This window comes from Spinacia oleracea, chromosome 4, assembly GCF_020520425.1.
Source record: "Spinacia oleracea cultivar Varoflay chromosome 4, BTI_SOV_V1, whole genome shotgun sequence".
Lineage (NCBI taxonomy): Eukaryota > Viridiplantae > Streptophyta > Magnoliopsida > Caryophyllales > Amaranthaceae > Spinacia > Spinacia oleracea.
The window spans coordinates 96,442,076-96,454,148 of record NC_079490.1 but is presented as its reverse complement, the minus strand read 5'-3'; the positions used below and the strand labels follow the sequence as shown (position 1 = coordinate 96,454,148).

Genomic DNA, 12,073 nt, shown 5'->3' with positions numbered 1-12,073 from the left:
TTCAAGTTCACTTGATAGACATTTCTTAGTCACAGGACTGGTCCTGACAGTCTATCTTGAATATATCGTCAAATTGAAGGGACTCATCATTTAATAAACCACAAATTAAATGGAAAAATGAATTCATTTCATTTATTGTGAATGATTAACCAATAATGTTTTACAAAGATTTAAACTCTAAAACTTTAAAACATTAAACAGAGACATCAAAGCCATTCTCCAATATGCTTGATTCCCATAGCTGCAGTGTGCGAGTTGTGCTTCGCCTGCGGCAGAGGTTTAGTTAATGGATCTGATATGTTGTCATCAGTTCCAATTTTGCTTATCTCGACTTCTTTTCTTTCAACGAACTCTCGTAGAAGGTGAAATCTACGAAGTACATGCTTGACTCTCTGGTGGTGTCTAGGCTCTTTTGCCTGTGCAATAGCTCCGTTATTATCACAATACAGGGCTATTGGTCCTTTAATGGAGGGGACTACACCAAGTTCACCTATGAACTTCCTTAGCCATATAGCTTCCTTTGCTGCTTCATGTGCAGCAATGTACTCCGCTTCAGTTGTAGAATCCGCAATGGTGCTTTGCTTAGCACTTTTCCAGCTTACTGCTCCTCCGTTGAGGCAGAAGACAAACCCAGACTGTGATCTAAAATCATCTTTGTCGGTTTGGAAACTTGCGTCCGTATAGCCTTTAACAATTAATTCATCATCTCCACCATAGACCAGGAAGTCATCTTTGTGCCTTTTCAGGTACTTCAGAATATTCTTGGCAGCAGTCCAATGCGCCTCTCCTGGGTCTGACTGGTATCTGCTCGTAGCACTGAGTGCGTACGCAACATCCGGGCGTGTACATATCATAGCATACATTATTGAACCAATCAATGATGCATATGGAATCCCATTCATTCGTCTACGCTCATCAAGTGTTTTTGGGCACTGAGTCTTGCTTAGAGTCATTCCATGAGACATGGGTAGGTAGCCTCGCTTGGAGTCCGCCATCTTGAACCTATCAAGCACCTTATTGATATAAGTGCTTTGACTAAGTCCAATCATCTTTTTAGATCTATCTCTGTAAATCTTGATGCCCAATATGTACTGTGCTTCTCCTAGATCCTTCATCGAAAAACATTTCCCAAGCCAAATCTTGACAGAGTTCAACATAGGAATGTCATTTCCGATAAGTAATATGTCGTCGACATATAATACTAGGAAAGCAATTTTGCTCCCACTGACCTTCTTGTATACACAAGATTCGTCAGCGTTCTTGATGAAACCAAAGTCACTGACTGCTTCATCAAAACGTATATTCCAGCTCCTGGATGCCTGCTTCAATCTGTAGATTGACTTCTTTAGCTTGCATACCTTTTTAGCATTCTTTGGATCCTCAAAACCTTCAGGCTGTGTCATAAACACAGTTTCTGTTAAAACGCCGTTTAAGAAAGCAGTTTTGACATCCATCTGCCATATTTCGTAATCGTAATATGCAGCGATTGCTAACATTATCCGAATAGACTTTAGCATTGCAACTGGTGAAAAGGTTTCATCGTAATCCACACCGTGGACTTGCCTGTAACCTTTTGCAACCAATATAGCTTTGAAAACTTCAAGTTTCCCATCCTTGTCCTTTTTCAGTTTGAAAACCCATTTGCTTCCAATGGCTTGGCAGCCATCTGGCAAATCGACCAAATCCCATACTTGGTTTTCAGACATGGAGTCTAATTCAGATTGCATGGCTTCTTGCCATTGCTTCGAGCTAGGGCTCGTCATAGCTTGTTTGTAAGTCGCAGGTTCATCACTTTCAAGTAATAGAACGTCATAGCTCTCGTTCGTCAAAATACCTAAGTACCTTTCTGGTTGAGATCTATATCTTTGCGATCTACGCGGGGTAACATTTCTAGATTGACCATGATTCTCACCAGATTCTTCTAAAGATCTCTGAGTTTCATCCTGAATGTCATCTTGAGCATTCTCTAGAGTTTGTTGTTCGACTCGAATTTCTTCGAGGTCTACTTTTCTCCCACTTGTCATTTTGGAAATGTGATCCTTCTCCAAAAAGACACCATCTCGAGCAACAAACACTTTGTTCTCAGATGTATTGTAGAAGTAATACCCCTTTGTTTCCTTTGGATAGCCCACAAGGATACATTTGTCAGATTTTGGATGAAGTTTGTCTGAAATTAATCGTTTGACGTATACTTCACATCCCCAAATCTTAAGAAAAGACACATTTGGAGGCTTTCCAAACCATAATTCGTATGGAGTCTTTTCGACAGCTTTAGACGGAGCTCTGTTTATAGTGAGTGCAGCTGTATTTAGTGCATGTCCCCAAAATTCTAATGGAAGTTCGGCCTGACCCATCATTGACCTGACCATGTCTAGCAAGGTTCTGTTCCTTCGTTCTGACACACCGTTCCATTGTGGTGTTCCAGGAGGAGTCAATTCTGATAGAATTCCACATTCTTTCAGATGGTCATCAAATTCATAGCTCAGATATTCACCGCCTCTATCAGACCGCAGTGCCTTAATCTTCTTGCCTAATTGATTCTCTACTTCACTAGTAGAAAAAACCCTTATTGCAGCGGGCTTTTAGACCCCTGTTGCAGCGTACATCGTATGCTGCAACTGGGGGGCCTGCAACAAGTCTGAACTTGTTGCAGCGTACATGTTCGCTGCAAAAAGTGATTTGTTGCAGCGGGCTTTTAGATGTACGCTGCAACAAGTGCCAAAAAATTGGCAAAATTTTGGACTTGTTGCAGCGTACATATAAAAGCCCGCTGCAACAGACCCAACTTTTTGCAGCGTACATTTATTTGTACGCTGCAACAAGTCTGAATTACTCAATTTTTTGCAGCGTACATTTATTTGTACGCTGCAACAAGTCTGAATTTTTGCGAAATTTTTTTCCCTTGTTGCAGCGTACAACATATATGTACGCTGCAAAAAAGCACTTTTGGCGGGAAAATTCTAATTTTGTTTAGGGATACCTAGAGTGCCTTGCACTAAATATAGAAACCTGTCAAAACAATAATAGAATAACGCAACCTGTATAACAAATATAAAAACAACAACTGGAGTTTTGTATACTATATATCCCAAAACCAAAGTGCACATATTACATTTAAATATATGTTCCAATTTCAACATAAACATACATTTTAATATAAAATTTATTCTATAACAACTAAACCAACTCGATCAAGCGCGCTAAAGCCAATAATAAATACTTGTTGGTAAAAAACTTAGCCCATTGCTCACGAACCACATCAAATTCCTCGCATAAGGCGCAATCCTCGGAGTGTAGACCTTTACAAAAACAGAAATTTAAATTAAACATTAGATTAAATACAAATTAAATATCACATTTTAACATTCAAGAAACTAATGACAATGTCCTAATAGTCTAAAATGAGTCCTTAGGTTCTTTAGTTCAAAGTTGGGAGCGAAAATGTCATTTTAGCCTAAATATGACCTATAACGACCCAATGAGTCTATAGGTGCATAAATAGATTGGAACGAGTCTTAGATCGTTAAAATTATGCATATTAAACATGTAATAAGTTTTAAATGAGTCCTTAGGTTCTTTATTTTAAAGTTGGGAGCGAAAATGCCTTATTTTAGCCTAGATATGACCTATAACGATCAAACAAGCATTAAATGGGTATAAGTAGATTAGAATAAGTGCTAGAAACTCAAAACTAAGCTTATTAATCATATAATAATTTAAAAATGAGTCCTTAGGTTCTTAAGTTCAAAGTTGGGAGCGAAAATGTCATTTTAGCCTAAATATGACCTAAAACGACACAATGAGCCTTAAATATGCATAAATGGAATGGAACGAGTCTTATAAAGTTAAAATTATGCATATTAAACATGTATTAAGTTTAAAATGCGTGCTTAGGTTCTTTATTTTAAAGTTAGGAGCGAAAATGCCTCATTTTAGCCTAAATATGACCTATAACTATCAAACAAGCATTAAATGTGCATAAACATATTAGAATAAGTCTTAGAAACTTAAACTAAGCATATTTATCATATAATAAGTTTAAAATGAGTCATTAGGTTCTTAAGTTCAAAGTTGGGAGCGAAAATGTCATTTTAGCCTAAATATGACCTATAACGACACAATGAGCCTTAAATGTGCATAAATGGATTGGAATGAGTACTAGAAAGTTAAAAATAAGCATATAAAACATTTAGTAAGTTTAAAATGAGTCCTTAGGTTCTTTGGTTCATAGTTGGGAGCGAAAATGTCATTTTAGCCTAAATATGACCTACAACGACCTAATGAGCCTTAAAGGTGCATAAATAGATTGGAACGAGTCTTATAAAGTTATAATTATGCATATTAAACATGTATTAAGTTAAAAATGAGTGCTTATGTTCTTTATTTTAAAGTTATGAGCGAAAATGCCTCATTTTAGCCTAAATATGACCTATAACTATCAAACAAGCATTAAATGTGCATAAACAGATTAGAATAAGTCTTAGAAACTTAAAACTAAGCATATTTATCATATAATAAGTTTAAAATGAGTCATTAGGTTCTTAAGTTCAAATTTGTAGCGAAAATGTCATTTTAGCCTAAATATGACCTATAACGACACAATGAGCCTTAAATGTGCATAAATGGATTGGAATGAGTACTAGAAAGTTAAAAATAAGCATATAAAACATTTAGTAAGTTTAAAATGAGTCCTTAGGTTCTTTGGTTCATAGTTGGGAGCGAAAATGTCATTTTAGCCTAAATATGACCTACAACGACCTAATGAGCCTTAAAGGTGCATAAATAGATTGGAACGAGTCTTATAAAGTTATAATTATGCATATTAAACATGTATTAAGTTTAAAATGAGTGCTTAGGTTCTTTATTTTAAAGTTAGGAGCGAAAATGCCTCATTTTAGCCTAAATATGACCTATAACTATCAAACAAGCATTAAATGTGCATAAACAGATTAGAATAAGTCTTAGAAACTTAAAACTAAGCATATTTATCATATAATAAGTTTAAAATGAGTCATTAGGTTCTTAAGTTCAAATTTGTAGCGAAAATGTCATTTTAGCCTAAATATGACCTATAACGACACAATGAGCCTTAAATGTGCATAAATGGATTGGAATGAGTACTAGAAAGTTAAAAATAAGCATATAAAACATTTAGTAAGTTTAAAATGAGTCCTTAGGTTCTTTGGTTCATAGTTGGGAGCGAAAATGTCATTTTAGCCTAAATATGACCTACAACGACCTAATGAGCCTTAAAGGTGCATAAATAGATTGGAACGAGTCTTATAAAGTTATAATTATGCATATTAAACATGTATTAAGTTTAAAATGAGTGCTTAGGTTCTTTATTTTAAAGTTAGGAGCGAAAATGCCTCATTTTAGCCTAAATATGACCTATAACTATCAAACAAGCATTAAATGTGCATAAACAGATTAGAATAAGTCTTAGAAACTTAAAACTAAGCATATTAATCATATAATAAGTTTAAAATGAGTCATTAGGTTCTTAAGTTCAAAGTTGGGAGCGAAAATGGCACTTTAGCCTAAATATGACCTATAACTACACAATGAGCCTTAAATATGCATAAATGGATTGGAATGAGTTCTAGAAAGTCAAAACTAAGAATATAAAACATTTAGTAAGTTTAAAATGAGTCCTTAGGTTCTTTAGTTCAAAGTTTGGAGCGAAAATGTTATTTTAGCCTAAATATGTCCTATAACGACCAAACAAGCCTTAAATGTGTATAAGTAGTTAGAATAAGTCTTAGAAACTTAAAACTAAGCATATTAATCATGTAATAAGTTTAAAATGAGTCCTTAGGTTCTTTAGTTCAAAGTTAGGAGCGCAAATGCCTCATTTTAGCCTAAATATGACCTATAACGATAAAACAAACATTAAATGTGCATAAATAGATTAGAATAAGTCTTAGAAACTTAAAACTAAGCATATTAATCATGTAATAAGTTTAAAATGAGTCCTTAGGTTCTTTAGTTCAAAGTTAGGAGCGAAAATGCCTCATTTTAGCCTAAATATGACCTATAACTATCAAACAAGCATTAAATGTGCATAAACAAATTAGAATAAGTCTTAGAAACTTAAAACTAAGCATATTAATCATATAATAAGTTTAAAATGAGTCATTAGGTTCTTAAGTTCAAAGTTGGGAGCGAAAATGTCATTTTAGCCTAAATATGACCTACAACGACCTAATGAGCCTTAAAGGTGCATAAATAGATTGGAACGAGTCTTATAAAGTTAAAATTATGCATATTAAACATGTATTAAGTTTAAAATGAGTGCTTAGGTTCTTTATTTTAAAGTTAGGAGCGAAAATGCCTCATTTTAGCCTAAATATGACCTATAACTATCAAACAAGCATTAAATGTGCATAAACAGATTAGAATAAGTCTTAGAAACTTAAAACTAAACATATTAATCATATAATAAGTTTAAAATGAGTCATTAGGTTCTTAAGTTCAAAGTTGGGAGCGAAAATGGCACTTTAGCCTAAATATGACCTATAACGACACAATGAGCCTTAAATATGCATAAATGGATTGGAACGAGTCTTATAAAGTTAAAATTATGCATATTAAACATGTATTAAGTTTAAAATGAGTGCTTAGGTTCTTTATTTTAAAGTTAGGAGCGAAAATGCCTCATTTTAGCCTAAATATGACCTATAACTATCAAACAAGCATTAAATGTGCATAAACAGATTAGAATAAGTCTTAGAAACTTAAAACTAAGCATATTAATCATATAATAAGTTTAAAATGAGTCATTAGGTTCTTAAGTTCAAAGTTGGGAGCGAAAATGGCACTTTAGCCTAAATATGACCTATAACGACACAATGAGCCTTAAATATGCATAAATGGATTGGAACGAGTCTTATAAAGTTAAAATTATGCATATTAAACATGTATTAAGTTTAAAATGAGTGCTTAGGTTCTTTATTTTAAAGTTAGGAGCGAAAATGCCTCATTTTAGCCTAAATATGACCTATAACTATCAAACAAGCATTAAATGTTCATAAACAGATTAGAATAAGTCTTAGAAACTTAAAACTAAACATATTAATCATATAATAAGTTTAAAATGAGTCATTAGGTTCTTAAGTTCAAAGTTGGGAGCGAAAATGGCACTTTAGCCTAAATATGACCTATAACGACACAATGAGCCTTAAATATGCATAAATGGATTGGAATGAGTTCTAGAAAGTCAAAACTAAGCATATAAAACATTTAGTAAGTTTAAAATGAGTCCTTAGGTTCTTTAGTTCATAGTTTGGAGCGAAAATGTTATTTTAGCCTAAATATGTCCTATAACGACCAAACAAGCCTTAAATGTGTAAAAGTAGTTAGAATAAGTCTTAGAAACTTAAAACTAAGCATATTAAACATGTAATAAGTTTAAAATAAGTCCTTAGGTTCTTTATTTTAAAGTTGGGAGCGAAAATGCCTTATTTTATCCTAAATATGACCTACAACGATAAAACAAGTATTAAATGTGCATAAATAGATTAGAATAAGTCTTAGAAACTTAAAACTAAGCATATTAATCATGTAAAAGGTTTCAAATGAGTCATTAGATTCTTTAGTTCAATCTTAGGAGCGAAAATGTCTCATTTTAGCCTAAATATGACCTATAACGACCAAACAAGTCTCAAATGTGCATAATAGATCGGATTGAGTCTTGAAAAGTTAAAAATAATCATATGAATCATGTAATAATCATTTGGGGAAAACCGGGTTAGATGTCTTACAGCATGTAAAATCATTATTGAATTCATGTCACCTCTCATGTTGCAAATGTATAAAACATCAATACCAAAATACAAATATCCCTAGCATTATACTATAGTCTCTGCCAATTATTATGATCGAGCTACTAGATTAACTCAATGAAAGAACTGTAAACCGTACAGAACTACAGATAGTATACAACTGAACATAAAGCACCATAGTAGTATGATTATATTTAAACCCCTTCCTTTATGTTCAGTTATACATTGAAGCAAACCACAAATTAGAAGCAAAGCTATACATTGACAAGCCTTCATTAAAAAAAATAAGGCATTTTCTGTATAGAAATTGAAGAAAAAAATGTACTTTGCGTTGAACTTGACCCATATAATTCTTGTTATTCATAGAACTATAAGGAACACGTATATCTATCATTCTATCAGTACATCAATTTTTCAGGTTGGATAGTACTTCAATTGTGAGTTGACTAAAATCAGATTCAAGAGTCCCAAATCACGATATAGAGACTAGTTGATTATTCAAATACTAAATTGTGGTTGTCACTTGTCATCCCCTAGACTACATTCAACCCATGTTCTTCTAAGATCACTTGAGCTATGAGAACTAAGTTGACAATGCAACAAACTAAATACAAAAATCTCACAACTTTGCATTCAAATTCTTCCAAAAACAACAATCAACGAGCATACTAAACCTGAATACAAAATTAATAAGAATAAATTAAAAATAGCTGAAACAATAAACTAAAACCCTTCAATTAATCAACCCAAATCATCATTCTCAATGTAAATCAAAAACCCAATTGGCAAACTATCAATTTTTCACTAAAAACAAATTTCAGAATTCCCAAATTGATGAAATTTGACCTAAAAATCCAACATTTTACTCCAAAAAGAAAGAAACGAGATAAACAAACTCACACTGTGGATGCCGGAGGCGTTAAGGGCGGCAAAGAAGGCGGTAGCGGCGGCTCAAACGAAGAGAGAGGCGACCCCGAGTTCCCTGGCGGGCATAAAATTGGAATCTCCGACGAAGCCTTTCTTGCAAGATCTAATCCCCCACCCTAATTGGACGGCGCTAGCTAGTAGTCACCTAACAACCAGAACGGGCGGCGCAAGCAAGGGGGAAAAGAACATTGAATCGATTAGTTAGGGTTTTGGGATTTTAAATCAAGAACTTATTAAAACAATTGAGGGAAAAATTGAAATCAATTTACCAATTAGTTACAAATGATGTTGTGTTGGTAGGCCACCATTATTGGCGGCGACAAGCAGAGGAAAGCCGAGCACGGAGGCAGGACAACACCATCAACCACAACAACGCAATAACCATCGCAACCACCCAGCAGCGTCGGCATGAAGGAGGTGGTGGCCGGCGATGCAGAGGAACGAAGAGAAAGAGTGTTCGAAATTTGAGATGACGCAGGGAAAGGCACGCGAAGAAGAAAGGACCGGCTTAGGGTTTGTCTTTAGGAGACGACGTAGGGAAAGGCACGTGAAGAAGAAAGGACAGCGAGAAAAAATTTTGAGATGCGGCTTAAATTGTTTTGAAATTTTTTTATCCGGTTATTGCAGGGGGCTTTTAAATTGTACGCTGCAACAAAAAGGGTTGTTGCTGCGGGCTTTTATTTTGTACGCTGCAACAAACACATTTGCTGCGAACAACTAAAATGTACGCTGCGATAACCCTTTAAAGGGTTTGACCCGCGTTGACCGACTGGTTGTTGAAGCGTATTTATACATGTACGCTGCAACAAGGGGGCTGCAACAGGGGTTTTTTCTACTAGTGCTTCACTCTGAAATTCCTTGAATTTGTCAAAGGATTCAGACTTATGCTTCATTAGGTAGACATAACCATACCTACTAAAGTCATCAGTGAAAGTGATAAAGTAGCTGAAACCACCTCTAGCATTTGTACTCATTGGTCCACATACATCTGTATGGATTAAACCCAATAGTTCATTTGCTCTTTCTCCAACTTTAGAGAAAGGCTGCTTTGTCATTTTGCCAAGTAAACATGATTCGCATTTACCATAATCCTCTAAGTCAAATGGTTCTAGAATTCCTTCCCTTTGAAGTCTTTCTAAGCGTTTCAAGTTTATATGGCCTAATCGACAATGCCACAGATAGGTGAGATCTGAATCATCCTTTTTGGCCTTTTTGGTATTTATGTTATATACTTGTTTGTCGTGATCTAATAAATAAAGTCCATTGACTAATCTAGCAGATCCATAAAACATCTCTTTAAAATAAAACGAACAACTATTGTCTTTTATTAAAAAGGAAAATCCCTTAGCATCTAAGCAAGAAACTGAAATGATGTTTTTAGTAAGACTTGGAACATGGAAACATTCTTCCAGTTCCAAAACTAGCCCGGAGGGCAACGACAAATAGTAAGTTCCTACGGCTAATGCAGCAATCCGTGCTCCATTTCCCACTCGTAGGTCGACTTCACCCTTGCTTAACTTTCTACTTCTTCTTAGTCCCTGTGGATTGGAACATAAGTGTGAGCCACAACCTGTATCTAATACCCAAGAAGTTGAATTAGCAAGTATACAATCTATAACGAAAATACCTGAAGATGGAACGACTGTTCCGTTCTTCTGATCTTCCTTTAGCTTTGGACATTCTCTTTTGTAATGGCCTATTCCATCACAATAAAGACAGCTTGATGTGGACTTGTCCTGCTTTGATTTAGCATTGCCCTTGGACTTTGCACCTTTCTTGAACGGTCTCCTTCTAGCCTTGAGTAAATCTTTGGCTTCACAGTCCAGTATTATTTCAGCCTTTCTGACAAGGTGAACAAATTCTGCAACTGTTTCTTCTCTTGGTTCACTTAGGTATAGTTGCTTGAAGCGACCAAACCCACTGTGTAGTGAATTGAGCAAGATAGAGACTGCCATCCTTTCGCTTATTGGTGTTCCTAGTAGACTTAGGCGATCAAAGTATGAACGCATAAGATCCACATGGAACCTCAGTGGGACGCCTACCCTCTGTTTAGTGCGAAGGAGCTGAACATGTGTTTCTTGGACTTCCATCCTATAACACCTGTTGGGAGAACTAACCTTTAGACCAGACATTGATTCAATCAACTCATGGACGTTCAGGTCCCTGTCCTCCGTGCTTCCACGACAGATATCCCTCAGATTCTTGATGAGCGTAAAAGGTTCATAGGCTACAAACCTTTTAGCCCAATCATCAGGGATATTGTTCAGCATGAGACTCATAACCTTTTTGAGATCCGCATCCCAGGCGTAAAATCTCTCAGGGGTCATGTCTCTGGCATAGTAGCTTGGCATGGGATGAGACAGTACATACTCAAGTCGATTGAGTTTGACTATTTCAACTAGCTTAGCTTCCCATTCAAGAAAATTTGCCAGGTTCAGCTTGACCATAAGCTCAGAACCCATGATGATGTTTTGATTGTTGTTTGCCATATTAAAACTACAATTGAAAAGAATAAACAAATAAATAACCATTCACAGTTTCTCTTAATAAACTTAAATTCTAGCATACATGCATAATTCAATGTTTATTAAGCATTTTATTCAAGTTATGTGTTCCGGCAGGTGTGAATAAAATGATTCCAAGATCCTAAAATCATTGAAGAACTAAGCACAGTTTGTCGACTTAATCCTAGAACATCTTAGGTAAGCAAAAGCCTTTTGCTAATAGTCTAGAAACTATTCTTGGTTGATAGGTACGTCTAAGAACTTATTAGGTAAACCTATCGAATTTGCCACGACATAAAAGGACTCCTTACTTATATCGTTGAGTTTCACCAAAACTAACATGTACTCACAATTATATGTGTACCTTGCCCCTTTAGGACCAATAAGTAACACCTCGCTGAGCGAAAACTATTACTAGATTGATGTAAAGGATATCCAAGCAAGTGTATATTTTGGCATGGCACCTTTTAACTCAATTTTTTAAGTTTGGAACTTAAGGCTCTTACTATGTTGGTTAGATTTTAAGTGAACTAAAATCCTTAATCATGCAACATAATCAAGCTTTTGATCTCATGCATTTTAAGACATATTTAAAACAATAAATAACTTAAAACATGCATAAGATAAATGTGATCTAGTATGGCCCGACTTCATCTTGAAGCTTTGACTTCAAAGTCCGTCTTGAAAATCTCCGTGGGAGGCACCATTTTCTTCAAATAGGATAAGTTATAACTAATTACAACTATTTGATGGTACGCAGACCATATTTGAATTGAAAAATAACTTTGGTACTTTAGACCAATTACATTCAAATTAATGGTACGCAGACCATATTTTCTATCCTATTTGGGCCATACT

The 12,073-nt window shown here is 35.1% G+C and overlaps 1 long non-coding RNA gene across 1 annotated transcript; it reads right to left on the bottom strand.

Moving 5' to 3' along the window:
* Positions 1–3,052: 3,052 nt before the first annotated feature.
* LOC130471325 (uncharacterized) lies at positions 3,053–9,220 on the bottom strand. Its single transcript, XR_008931972.1, has 3 exons — positions 8,981–9,220; positions 8,685–8,856; positions 3,053–3,299 (listed from the first exon to the last, which is right to left on the bottom strand). It is a non-coding gene; the product is annotated as an uncharacterized lncRNA (long non-coding RNA).
* Between the last annotated feature and the right edge of the window lie 2,853 nt (positions 9,221–12,073).